Source organism: Lactuca virosa, chromosome 4, assembly GCF_052849685.1.
Source record: "Lactuca virosa cultivar CGN04683 chromosome 4, Lactuca_virosa_CGN04683_v6, whole genome shotgun sequence".
NCBI lineage: Eukaryota > Viridiplantae > Streptophyta > Magnoliopsida > Asterales > Asteraceae > Lactuca > Lactuca virosa.
The window spans coordinates 512,222,357-512,236,379 of record NC_136429.1 but is presented as its reverse complement, the minus strand read 5'-3'; positions in this window follow the sequence as shown (position 1 = coordinate 512,236,379).

Sequence of the window (14,023 nt, the reverse complement as noted above, 5' to 3'; positions counted from 1 at the left end):
TAACTATAATCAAATTAAATTATGATACCATATTAAAATCAAATCAAAGTATAATGCTCTAGTTAAATTAAAAGAATCAAACTTGAATGCTATAATTAAACTTCAAATCAAAGTAGATTGTTATAATCAAATAATAACCTATCTTTTATAAAACTCCATTTTTATATACTTTACATTAAATTTTATAAAACTCTTATATTAATTATGTAAAAGATGCTTGTGTTAGTGGGAAATTATGAAGACCACCAAAAGCAAAAAGATTATTCCCATGGTCTCCCACTCACACCTCCCATCCACTTTCCTTTCCTTTTTCTCCCAACACATTATTCTCTTCACCACTTAAACCTTCTCTATTCTTTCTCTCACTCTCAATCTCGAAATTCATACAAGAAATACTCATATTCCAGCCAAGAACAATCTATTATACTCAAATCTTCATCCCTCTTGAAGCATTCATCAAGGTATGTTGTTAAAAGTTTCAAATTCATACAAGAAACAAATTAAATCCACCAAACTATCTAAAACTCATTTTATGCATAAAACTGATTTTTTTCAGAGTCCCATAAATAAAATAAGAAGTTCTGGAAATTTTTAGAAAATAACTTATTTTTATTGAATTACTATAATTATTGCAATAAAGTAGGGCAATAATTCACATAAAATACTTTTTGCATTCAATAAATTCTGAGAAAATTCTCGGATGACCTATATATTGATTAAACATAATTTATGAAGTTTCATGCATTTATATTACTGTTTACTATTATTTATGATTTTATTGATTAATTAATAATGAAATATATAAAAAAATACTTCCCATAGTCACAAATATCCGAAACTTATACAATGGGCTCTATATCATGTTATAAAACTATGGTTAATTTTACAGAATTTTTGGGAATCATTTATTATTTTTCCCGAATTTTGTTGTTGTTTAATCATTAAAGTATTAAATAAATACTAAAACAGTTCAGAAAAATATAAAAATTTTACAGTAATTAATATTATATGAAATAATGAATTCCTAATAATTTCATAATTTTTCAATACTGTTTACTATTTAAAACCATTTTCCTAAGTATTTAAGCATGTAAAAATGCATTTTAATGATTATTTCATATAAATAATTGTTAAAATCTGTAAATAATTATAATTCGGCAAGTTATTATTTTAATAAGAAATTATTAAAATCTGGCCTAAATTGAAAATATAAATTAATTATGCAAAGTAATTAATTCAATTTAAAATTCATTTAACAAATGAATACCTTAATATTCTAATCAAAATGAATTATTGTTAATTCATCTAATATAAGAATATGTGTCTAATTATTTGTATTAACAATCTATTCTCGTTTAGCAGTTCCTAAACCAAAACTATTAATTATATTAGGTTCTACGCCATTTTGACCCGAACCGTCTATCGTACGACACACACATTTCGTTTTGGGACTAATGTGAGTAATCTACCCCATATTTTATAATTTTCAATACTTTTGGGGTGTATCATGTGGTTCTAATATGTTCCAACTTCATTTTATTGTTTTATCACAATTGAGACATTGTTGGGACATTTATACGTGAGTCATTAATTGTATAACTATAGTTTGTTTACGCTACATGTACTTGTAGTGCATTACCATTTTTAGTCTAATCTCCATGACTATGCCCGTATTCTTGAGGTACGTTATGGACAATAATAGCGCTATTGGGTTGACCACCCCGCCTTGGGACGCTAAGGTGATTGATTGCACGTGGTTGAGTGTGTTTGATGATTAGATGCTCCATCCTATATATATATATATATATATATATATATATATATATATATATATATATATATATATATAGGGTGAGGACTTATTGTTGTTGTTATCATTTGTTAATCAATTTTTGATTTATAAACCGTTATCTCAAATACAATTGTTTGCCGACTTCAAAAGAAAACAAATTTCAAATTATAAATGTTTCAACTTCACAATTTTCTCTACTAAAATTAGATTACTCACCAACTCTCGTAGTTGACCTGTTTTTACCCATGATGCAGATTTGAAGAATGAAGTTGATGAAAAATAGGTTGTGCCTTAGAAATCCACAAGACTATTTAAATTTGATGTAATAAATGTTGTTCGTATTTGGATTTGTATTTGTATGTTGTGGATCTTGTTTTCATACTTAGTACTTAATTGAATCTAATCATATTATAACATAGTTGTCATGAGACTTTGAACAATATATCACGCCTTGATCGATTTCGACAAGGATCGGGGTGTGACAACTGCCCCCAACTCCAAGTCATGAGTGGGATATCGCGACTCATGCAACTTTAGCTGCCGTGAAGCATAAGCAATCCCTCGTCCTCTCTACATGAGGACTGCCCCTAAACCGGTGATGGATGCATCATAGAATACCACAAAATCACCAACTCCCTCTGGAAGGGTCAATATCGGGGCCTCGCACAACCTCTGCCGAAGAGTCTCAAATGTCGACTGCTGCTCAGGGTCCCACCGGAAATCCACCCCCTTCCTTGTCAGACGAGTGAGGGGTACCGCAATCTTGGAGAAATCCTGAATGAATCTATGATAGTACCCTCCCAAACCCTAGAAATACCTAATCTATGAGGGAGATTTTGTAATCTCCCACTGTATCACAGCCTCGATCTTGGCCGGATCGACCAAAATCCCATCCTACTTAACGAGATGCCCAAAAACTGGACCTCTCGTAATCAAAAGTCACACTTTGAGAACTTGGCATAAAGCCGTTATCGCCTCAAAACCCCCAAAAGCTCTCGAAGGTGCTCCTCATGCTGCTCTCTGGTTTTGGAATACACCAAGATATCATCAATAAACACAATGACGGACCGGTCAAGCATCGGTCTGCATACACGATTCATCAAATCCATAAACACAGCAGGCACATTGGTGAGCCTAATGGCATCACCACGAACTCATAATTCCCATAACGAGTTCGGAACACGGTCTTCTCCACGTCCTCCTCTCTCACTCTCACCTAATGATACCCAGACCTCAGATCTATCTTGTAGAACCAAGATGCACCCTGAAACTGATCAAAGAAGTCATCAATCTGTGGAACGGAATAACTGTTCTTCACCGTTAACTTGTTAAACTCCCGGTAATCAATGCACATACGGTGCGAACCATCCTTCTTCTTGACGAATAGTATCGGCAGTCCCACGGAGAATTGCACTCACAGCCCCGAACCAGACGGCGGAAACGTCCGGGGGCTTGTACGTGACTTCATCCTTGTAGTATCATCATATACTATATAATTGAAACATAACATCCTCATCATCACACATGTAATATAACAACATACATTGTTTACATCGAGTATTGTATTTAAATATTACATGCCAAAATAATTAGAGTACCATGGAACAAAATATAACAAAACATCCATTAAACTGTTCAGCCCAACCTGCTTCAACGGTTTCCTGAGAATAGTTTAGTGTGTTCAGCCCAACATAAAAATGTTGGTGAGTTCATAAGCATGTTTTGAGAAAATGATTTGTATAACTTTGTAATCACAAGAAAATCTTGTATTTTCTTAAAATAGTTTAGTGTGTTTGTGTCCGATCTTGTACTAATGCATGTGTGTTTTTGTTTGATAGAATCCCAAAAGTAAATGAAGAAAGTGTAACGAGAATGCCCCCAGACAACCCTATGTTGTCTGTAAAAGAGAATGTTGGTATATCAACCCCCGAGGTTGAGTACCAGTGCGAGTATGTTCCCAAGTAATCCAAAGAGGAAAGAGAATGGTCTCCCGTAAATTTCATAACGTTAATTCCTCTTAGTGAGTCGTTATAACCATGCTAGATAATGACAAGTTCGCCTATCTTGGCGTTTAAGAACGCCGAGGGAAAATAGAATAAGGTTTCGGTCACCCTAGACTGATGTAGTATAACTGTAGCGAACATCTCAGATGTGGGGTGTCATCCCCATATAGATCTATACACAAACCCCCGCTCTCCCTCTAAGAGACTCTAGTTATAACTACATGCTACGATCCTACACACAATAGTTGTCAACCGACACGTCTCACTAGATCCTTAATCGAACTTTACGTGAAGAGAAACATATAAACTCATTCCGGGCCCAATGAACCATGTAAGTGAACCACTGAGGCTCACTAAACACGTAAGTCATTTTCAGTCTCGAAGGAATGAGATTATATAACATGGGCCCAAAATATATGTAAAAGGACAACTAAGGCCCATTTCACGTGTAAGGTATTTATAAGCACAAATAGCACGCAAATAGTATCCAAAGTCCGTCGCGCATATTAATGGGTGGTCAATGAGGCCCAATAAACATACAACTAGTATTCAGGACCTATTAAGCATGTAAATGGGCCACCAAGGCCCAATAGCACGAGAATGACAAAAATTAGCCCGTTTGTTATTATTTTGCTAGTATTAGCTCAATTAATTACTAAAATAGCACAAAAAGCCCACTTTTGGTAAAAATTAACATTCTTGGCCCATTAAGTCAAAAACTTACAATTAAGGCTCAGTAAAAATAACATTTTAAACTTGTATTTAAGGCTAGTTTTTGGTAAAAATAACATTTTAAACTCATTTTTGTCAAAAATATCATTTTTGGCTTGATCTTTGTAAAAATATACATTTTCGGCTCATTTATAGAAAATTTCATCTTTTTGGCCCAAATGTTCATAACTTCGCAACTTTGACCCTTTTTATCAAAATTTTACATTTTTGACACAACTTTCTTGAAAATGACAATTTAACCCACAAAAGACCAAAAATTACAAATTTTGGGCCCAAAACCATGAGAAGCCCAAATAAGGCCCATTTATAAAAAATATTTACATTTTTGGTCCCGATAAGGTCTTAAATGTCGATTTTAGCCATTGTTTAGCAAAAATTTCCTTTTAAGCCCCTTACTAACTGAGAGTTACATAAACAACCTGTATTTTGTCACTTTTGTCATTTTTAGTCCCTTTCATGAAGTTTTTCTTAGATTCAAGTATCCTTGATGTATTTTAAACCTTTTACTTGTGAGATATGTTGAAATAAGTGTTATGTTGTACCAATATCATCATCTTTTAGTAGATCTTTTAGTTCATGAAGTTTACAACACATAAACACATATGTAACCAAAGAAACACACAAAATCATGCATACGCACATAGATCTACACAAAACAACTTGTATTCTCCCCCAAAACAAGGTAAAAATCGAAAATAGGGGTATGAACTCACTTTGCTTTGATGTTTTCGGTTTTTGATGAAGAATGGATGATATCTCGGCCCTAGATGTGTTCTTGAGGAGATTTTCGAACTTAGATGGTTCTAGGAAACATGATTTACGAAAACATGTGTGTGAGAGGAGTAATTGAGTTTAAAATGAAGAATATCAATCTTGAGCTTGTAAGATCTTACCACAATGTGAAGCTTGAAGTGATCCTCTTGAGAACCCACCTAATACCCATGATTTTTCTTGAGAGAAGAAGAGTGGAATAGTGTTGAATGGTTGAGAGAATAAGTGTTGAGTTTGAAATGTGAGAGAGTTTGGAGAGTGAGAGTGAGGTCGAGAGATAAGAGAGAGGAGAAAGGTTGAATTTTGAAGAGGATGATGTGAGAGTTCCATGGATACATGCATTCTTGCATGGATATCCATCAAATATTAATGATGTGTCACCCCATTTCCCTCCCATTTGTTTTTTTTTGTTGTTGGGCCGAGAGAGGGGGAAGGAAAAGGAAATGAAATGGTTTGGGCCTTTCCTTGCTTTAGTTTGAGATTATGAGGCCCAATATGAATATTTTTCGGCCTATTGGGCCCTTATGAGGGTTCACTGCCCAATGAAGCCCATAAATATAGTTTACGACCCATTAGGGCTTATGAAACTATTTATGGCCCATCATGGCCCATTAGAGATAAGATGGATCATTCTAGGCCCACATGACCCAAAATACCTTAGTTTCATGGATGTGGGTCCAATTAGAGCCTAACTAGGGTTCCTAGGCCCAAAATAGTCAATTTGAAAGTTTATTGGTCCATTAGGCCCAATAAGAGGATCCTAGTCCATAATGAACTTGAACCGGGATTTTTAGGGTTTCCAACCCATAGTTGAATATGTGAGATGTATTGTATTAGATTTTGAACTTCAATCATGAGTTTGGATTTAAATGGATGATTTCATGTTAGCATGTAGCATGATATTCACTTAGAGGACAAGTCTTACAACATGTGATGCTTACATGAAAAACATAATTTTCCTAACTAAAATGCTTGTTGTGACATCATCCCCCCGTTAAAGGGAATTTCTTCCCGAAATTCTTTCGAAAGGTAGGATTATGAATGAGAGAATAAGTGAGGGTACTTCCGCTTCATCTGGTCTTCGCGTTCCTATGTGAATTCCGGTCCACGCTTGGCGTTCCATCGAACCTTCACAATCGGAATGCGACTCTGTTTCGTACGCTTCACTTCCCTATCCATTATCTCGACTGGTTCTTCGACGAACAGGAGATTCTCGTTTATTTTGATCTATTCTAGAGGAATGACAAGAGTTTCATCTGATAAGAACTTTTTCAAATTTGATATGTGGAACACGGGGTGTACGTTGTTGAGCTCCGAAGGTAGCTGCATCTTATAAGCTACCAGACCAATTCGGGCAAGAATCTCGAATGGTCCGATGTATCGTGGGTTTAGTTTTCCCCGTTTCCCAAAACGGATCATCCCTTTCCAGGGAGAGACCTTTAATAGCACTCGATCCCCGACTTGGAATTCCAGAGACTTTCGTCGATTGTCACCGTAACTCTTTTGCCGGTCACGTGACGCTTGGAGTTGGGCTTTGAGTTGGATTATCTTTTCTGTAGTCTCTCGAATGATTTATGGTCCTGTAAGGGTGCTGTCCTGTGATTGTGCTTTTGCTAGCTGGGTGTCACCCACCTCAGCCCAACAGAGAGGCGATCTGCATTTGCGACCATATAAGGCCTCAAAAGGAGCAACCCTTATGCTTGCGTGATAGCTGTTGTTGTACGAGAATTCAATCAAGGGCAAGTGGTTATCCCATGACTTGCCAAAATCAATCACACAGGCTCGGAGCATGTCTTCAAGTGTTTGGATGGTTCGTTCGCGTTGGCCATCGGTTTGAGGGTGGTAAGCAGTGCTCATGTCTAGCCGTGTTCCCATAGCCTTCTGAAGTGACTGCCAAAATCGTGGGGTAAATCTACTATCCCGATCCGAGATTATAGATACCGGCACTCCGTGGAGTGTCACGATCTCTTTGATATAGATCCGTGCTAATCTTTCCATCTTGTACGATTCCTTTATTGGAAGGAAATGAGCGGATTTAGTTAACCTATCGACAATTACCCAAATAGCAACCAATCCATCTGCCGTCTTAGGAAATTTGGTTACGAAGTCCATAGTAATCCTTTCCTATTTCCACTCGGGTATTACTGGCTGTTGTAATAGTCCCGAGGGCTTTTGGTACTCCACTTTCACCTTGGCACAAGTGAGACACTTGCCCACGTAAGTGGCAATCTCTGCCTTCATGTTTGGCCACCAATAGTGTTGCTTAATGTCCAGATACATCTTATTCGAACCCGGATGGATGGAATATCGTGTTTTATGGGCTTCGTTCATTATCATTTGTCTGAATCCCCCAAGTTTAGGGACCCAGATTCTATTCATGAAGTAGTAGGTTCCATCCTTCTCAGCTTCAAAGTTCTTATCCATCCCATGCAGTGTTTCATTCGCGACGTTCTCCGGTTTCAATGCATCTGTTTGGGCTTCCCTGATCTGCGAGGTTAGGTCGGATTGGATAGTTATCGATAGGGTTTTCACCCGGCGGCCTGAGTATTCTTTTCTGCTCAGGGCATCGACTACCACGTTAGCCTTGCCTGGGTGGTACTTGATCTCACATTCATAGTCATTTAACAGCTCAACCCACCTTCGCTGCCTCATGTTTAGCTCCTTCTGGTTTAGAATGTGCTGGAGGCTTTTGTGATCGGTGAAGATGGTGCAATTTTTACCGTAGAGGTAGTGCCTGCAAATCTTCAGGGTGAAAATCACAGCTCCCAGCTCGAGATCATGGGTGGTATAATTTACTTCATGCGTCTTAATTGCATGGATGCGTAAGCTATCACCTTTCCACACTGCATGAGGACACAACCTAACCCTTGATTCGAAGCATCGCAGTAGACTAAGAAATCTTCGGTTCCCTCCGGTAAGGATAGCACTGGTGCACTACATAGGGCTCGTTTCAAGGTTTGAAGGCGACTTCCTGCTTTTCCTTCTAGTCGAAATACGACACACCATTTTGTGTCAAGGCGGTGAGGGGTTTGGCTATCTTGGAAAAATTTCGAATAAACCTTCGGTAGTAGCCTGCGAGACCTAAGAATTGTCGGATTTCTATTGGTGTTCTCGGGATCGCCCAACCTTCAATGGCCTTTATCTTGGAAGGATCTACGTGGATCCCCTCCTTGCTGACTACGTGACCCAAAAAGTGTACACTGCGGATCCAGAAATTGCACTTGGAGAGCTTCGCGTATAACCTTTCAGCTCTTAGGGTTTCCAAGATTTGACGGAGGTGTTGACCATGCTCTTCTTTGATTCGAGAGTATATAAGAATATCGTCAATGAAGACAATCACGAAATTATCAAGGAATGGGCGGCACACTCGATTCATGAGGTCCATAAATGCAGCGGGGGCATTTGTTAGACCGAAGGGCATCACAACAAATTCGTAATGACCGTATCGATTTCGAAAGGCATTTTTTGGAATGTTCTCTTCTCGGACTCAAAGTTGATGATAATCGGATCTTAGGTCTATTTTGGAGAAGTAACTAGCTCCTTGAAGCTGGTCAAATAGATCGTCAATCCGAGGAAGTGGGTATCGGTTTTTGACAGTGAGCTTGTTTGGTTCTCTATAATCGATGCACATTCTGAAGGATCCGTCCTTTTTCTTGACAAACAAGACTGGAGCTCCCCAGGGTGAGAAGCTTGGTCGGATGAATCGTTTGCTCAACAGCTCGCTTAGTTGGCTGGATAACTCCTGCATTTCGGCAGGAGCTAACCTATAGGGTAATTTGGCAATTGATGTGGCTCCTGGTATTAGGTCGATTCGGAATTCGACTTGCCTTTCTAGGGGTATCCCCGGAAGGTCTTCTGGAAATACATCCGGGAAGTCACATGCCACTGGAATGTCTTTAATGTTTACTTCTTCTCTGGTTTTATCCACAACGTGAGCGAGGAAAGCATAGTTTTTCTTGTGCAGACACTTTTGTGCCTTGATGCACGAGATAAGACGAAGATTGGCTCCAGGTTTATCACCATAGATTATTAGGGTTTCGCGGTTGGGGAGGTGAAGGCGAACGACCTTCTCACGACACTTAATATCAACATGATGGGGGCTTAACCAATCCATGTCGATTATCACATCAAAACTCCTAATATTTACTAGCATCAAATCTATTTGAAAAGAGTGATTGTTTAGTGTTAATGTGCATCATACATAAACATCTTTGGTTTTTTCAGTTTTCCCATTAGCCATTTCCACCGTGAAGGCTTCGTTGAGCTTCTAGGGTTGTTGATTTAGTAAGTGTTTGAACTTGTTACTAACGAAGCTTCACTCGGCTCCGCTATCAAATAAAATGCATGCATATGTGTTGTTAAGTAGAAACATACCAGTAACAAATGTTGGGTCCTGAACTGTTTCACCTTGACCCAATGTCAATACCCTCCCTGATGTTCCTACCCCCTGATTGTTGGCTTTGGGGCATTCGCGCTTGAAATGATCAGTTTCTCCACACCCATAACAAGTGTAACTGGCCCCAACATTGTTACTGTTGTTATTTCTATTGCGATTGTTGTTGTTGTTTGACTGTTGGTTTTGTTGTGACTGAGTTCTACAATATCTTGCGGTATGACCCCTCCAATTGCAACTCGTGCAATGCATCTCCTTGCATTCTCCATGATGATGAAAATTACATTTGCTACACTTGGTTAGGGTCCCAAAATATTGTTTGGGAGCAGTTGATGTGGATGAGGCCGGAGCATATGGTGTTGAGGTGACGTGAGCAGTAGCAGCATGAACTGCTACCGTTTGTTGCTTCTTTGATGACTCTGAGTTTTTTCGCCCTTTACGCTTGTTGTTCTTGCCTTTCCTGTTATCCCCTTCCTTTTTAACTTCAGCTTCTCCTGCTTTGGCACGCTTCTTGTTTCCATGGTCGTATAACTTCTTGGTAGCCTCTTTGCGCTGTCATACGTTCCCAGGTTTGCTGCGATTACGTTTCCTTGAATTGGCGAGGTCAATCGCCAAATGAATCTTTCGATCTTTTTCCCCTCAGACGTGATCATTCCACGACATAAGAGTGACAATTCACCGAACCTTAAGATGTATGCATTAATGTCGGAGTTTTGGACTGTGAGATTCCATAGTTCTTGCTCCAACTTCTGGATTTCTCCCCTTGGGCAGTACACAGCCATCAACATCTCCTTGAGCTTCTCCCATGGAATAGCATTCACCATAGGGAGTGTCATGGCCTCCACGTGGCCATTCCACCAAGAGAGAGCTTGATCAATGAATGTGCAGGCCACAAACTTCACCTTGTACTCTTCAGGACATCCGCAGATCTCGAACACCGATTCCACTTTTTCTAACCACCTCTTAAAAGTTATTATGCCTCCCATCCCGTTGAAGGTCCGAGGCTTGTCGTTAGCGAAGTCCTTGTAGGTATAGGTTCGGGTGGGTCATAGGTTTATCCCATGGTTTGAGCTTCCAGCCCCTTGCCCATTCCTTCCACCATTGTTCCCATTGTGGATATGAGCCAGCGCTGTCGTGACTGCAGCTGCAACTGCTGCTTGAAATGCCGCTGAGTTCATATCTGGTGGAGGCGGTGGTGGTGGTGGTGTTGCGTTGCGGTTCCCGCGTGTCTGTATTCGAGGCATCTTTCTGTCATGGAACAGAAAAATGTTGAGTATCCAGTGTATTTTTGTTTCACGAGTTCTTGGATACGAGGTAAGCTTCTAGATCCATTACCCGCCATGATCATTCCCAAACACATGTTGGTCATATTTTGAACAAATATAGTTGATCAGACTATATTTATCCCCAATATGAGTACATAACTGTCCGGGTTTAACCACAGTGTTCAATGTCCTCCAGAGGCTTTTAGTGTTTATAGTTTTGTTGCGTGTATCATTTTATTCAGAGTGTCTTAGTCCCATTGTATTTATAGTTGCATATCCTGTATGATTAGATATACCAGTTCACTATAAACAATGCTCTGATACCAATCTGTCACACCCTCGAAACAGACGACGAAAACGTCCGGGGGCTTGTGCGTGACTTCATCCTTGTAGTATCATCACATAGTATATAATTGAAACATAACATCATCATCATCACACATGTAACATAACAACATACATTGTTTACATCGAGTATTGTATTTAAATATTACATGCCAAAATAATTAGAGTACGATGAAACAAAATATAACAAAACATCCATTAAACTGTTCAGCCCAACCTGCTTCAACGGTTTCCTGAGAATACAAGTTAATTTAAAAAGGTCAAGATAAAAATGTTGGTGAGTTCATAAGCATGTTTTGAGAAAATGATTTGTATAACTTTGTAATCACAAGAAAATCTTGTATTTTCTTAAAATAGTTTAGTGTGTTTGTGTACGATATTGTACTAATGCATGTGTGTTTTTGTTTGATAGAATCCCAAAAGTAAATGAAGAAAGTGTAACGAGAATGCCCCCAGACAAACCTATGTTGCCTGTAAAAGAGAATGCTGGTATATCAACCCCCAAGGTTGAGTACTAGTGCGAGTATGTTCCCGAGTAATCCAAAGAGGAAAGAGAATGGTCTCCCGTAAATTTCATAACGTTAATTCCTCTTAGTGAGTTGTTATAACCATGCTAGATAATGACAAGTTCCCCTGTCTTGGCGTTTAAGAACGCCGACGGAAAATAGAATAAGGTTTTGGTCACCCTAGACTGATGTAGTCTAACTGTAGCGAATAGCTCAGGTGTGGGGTGTCATCCACGTATAGATCTACACACAAACCCTCGCTCTCCCTCCAAGAGACTCTGGTTATAACTACATGCTACGATTGTACACACAATAGGTGTCAACCGACACGTCTCACTAGATCCTTAATCGAATTTTACGCAAAGAGAAACATATAAACTCATTCTGGGCCCAATGAACCATGTAAACGAACCACTGAGGCTCACTAAACATGTAAGTCATTTTCAGGCTTGAAGGAATGAGATTATATAACATGGGCCCAAAATATATGTAAAAGGACAACTAAGGCCCATTTCACATGTAAGGTATTTATAGGCCCAAATAGCACGCAAATAGTATCCAAGGTCCGTTGCGTATATTAATGGGTGGTCAATGAGGCCCAATAAACATACAACTAGTATTCAGGACCTATTAAGCATGTAAATGGGCCACCAAGGCCCAATAACATGAGAATGACAAAAATTAGCCTGTTTGTTATTAATAGTATTAGCTCAATTAGTTACTAAAATAGCACAAAAAGCCCACTTTTGGTAAAAATTGACATTCTTGGCCCATTAAGCCAAAAACTTACAATTAAGACCCAATTTTAGTAAAAATAACATTTTAGGCCCCATTTTAGACAAAACTTGTATTTAAGGCTAGTTTTTTGTAAAAATAACAATTTGAACTCATTTTTGTCAAAAATATCATTTTTGGCTTGATCTATGTGAATATACATTTTCGGCTCATTTATAGAAAATTTCATCTTTTTGGCCCAAATGTTCATAATTTCGCAACTTTGACCCTTTTATCAAAATTTTACATTTTTGACACAACTTTCTTGAAAATGACAATTTAACCCACAAAAGACCAAAAATTACAAATTTTGGGCCCAAAACCGTGAGAAGCCAACATAAGGCCCATTCATAAAAAAATTTACATTTTTGGTCCCTATAAGGTCTCAAATGTCGAGTTTAGCCATTGTTTAGCAAAAATTTCCTTTTGAGCCCCTTACTAGCCGAGAGTTACATAAACAACCCGTATTTTGTCACTTTTGTCATTTTTAGTCCCTTTCATGAAGTTTTTCTTAGATTCAAGTATCCTTGATGTATTTTAACCCTTTTTTCTTGTGAGATATGTTGAAATAAGTGTTATGTTGTACCAATATTATCATCTTTTAGTAGATCTTTTAGTTCATGAGGTGTCACTCCATTTCCCTCCCATTTTTTTGGGCCAAGAGAGGGGGAAGGAAAAAGGAAATGAATTGGTTTGGGCCTTTCCTTGCTTTAGTTCGAGATTATGAGGCCCAATATGAATATTTTTCGGCCTATTGGGCCCTTATGAGGGTTTACGACCCAATGAAGCCCATGAATATAGTTTACGGCCCATTAGGGCTTATGAAACTATTTATGGCACATCATGGCCCATTAGAGATAAGATGGATCATTCTAGGCCCACATGACCCAAAATACCATAGGTTCATGGATGTGGGTCCAATTAGAGCCCAACTAGGGTTCCTAGGCCCAAACTAGTCAATTTGAAATTTTATTGGTCCATTAGGCCCAATAAGAGGATCCTAGTCCATAATGAACTTGAACCAGGATTTTTAGGGTTTCCAACCCATAGTTGAATATGTGAGATGTATTGTATTAGATTTTGAACTTCAATCATGAGTTTGGATTCAAATGGATGATTTCATGTTAGCATGTAGCATGATATTCACTTAGAGTACAAGTCTTACAACAACTGATGTTTACATGAAAACATAATTTTCCTAGCTAAAATGCTAGTTGTGAGAACTGCTCGGGCTGATGAACTGCTTGCCTAGTAGCTCCTGCAGCTAAGATGACAACTCCTGCATCTTAGGCGGTGCCAAGCGGTACGGCGCCTTGGTAATTGGGGCCGCACCTAGCACAAGGTCAATCCTAAACTCGACCTGCATCTCGGGAGGCACACTAGGTAACTCCTTCGGGAATACATCAACAAAATCCCTGACAATTGGAACCTCTAAAACTGAA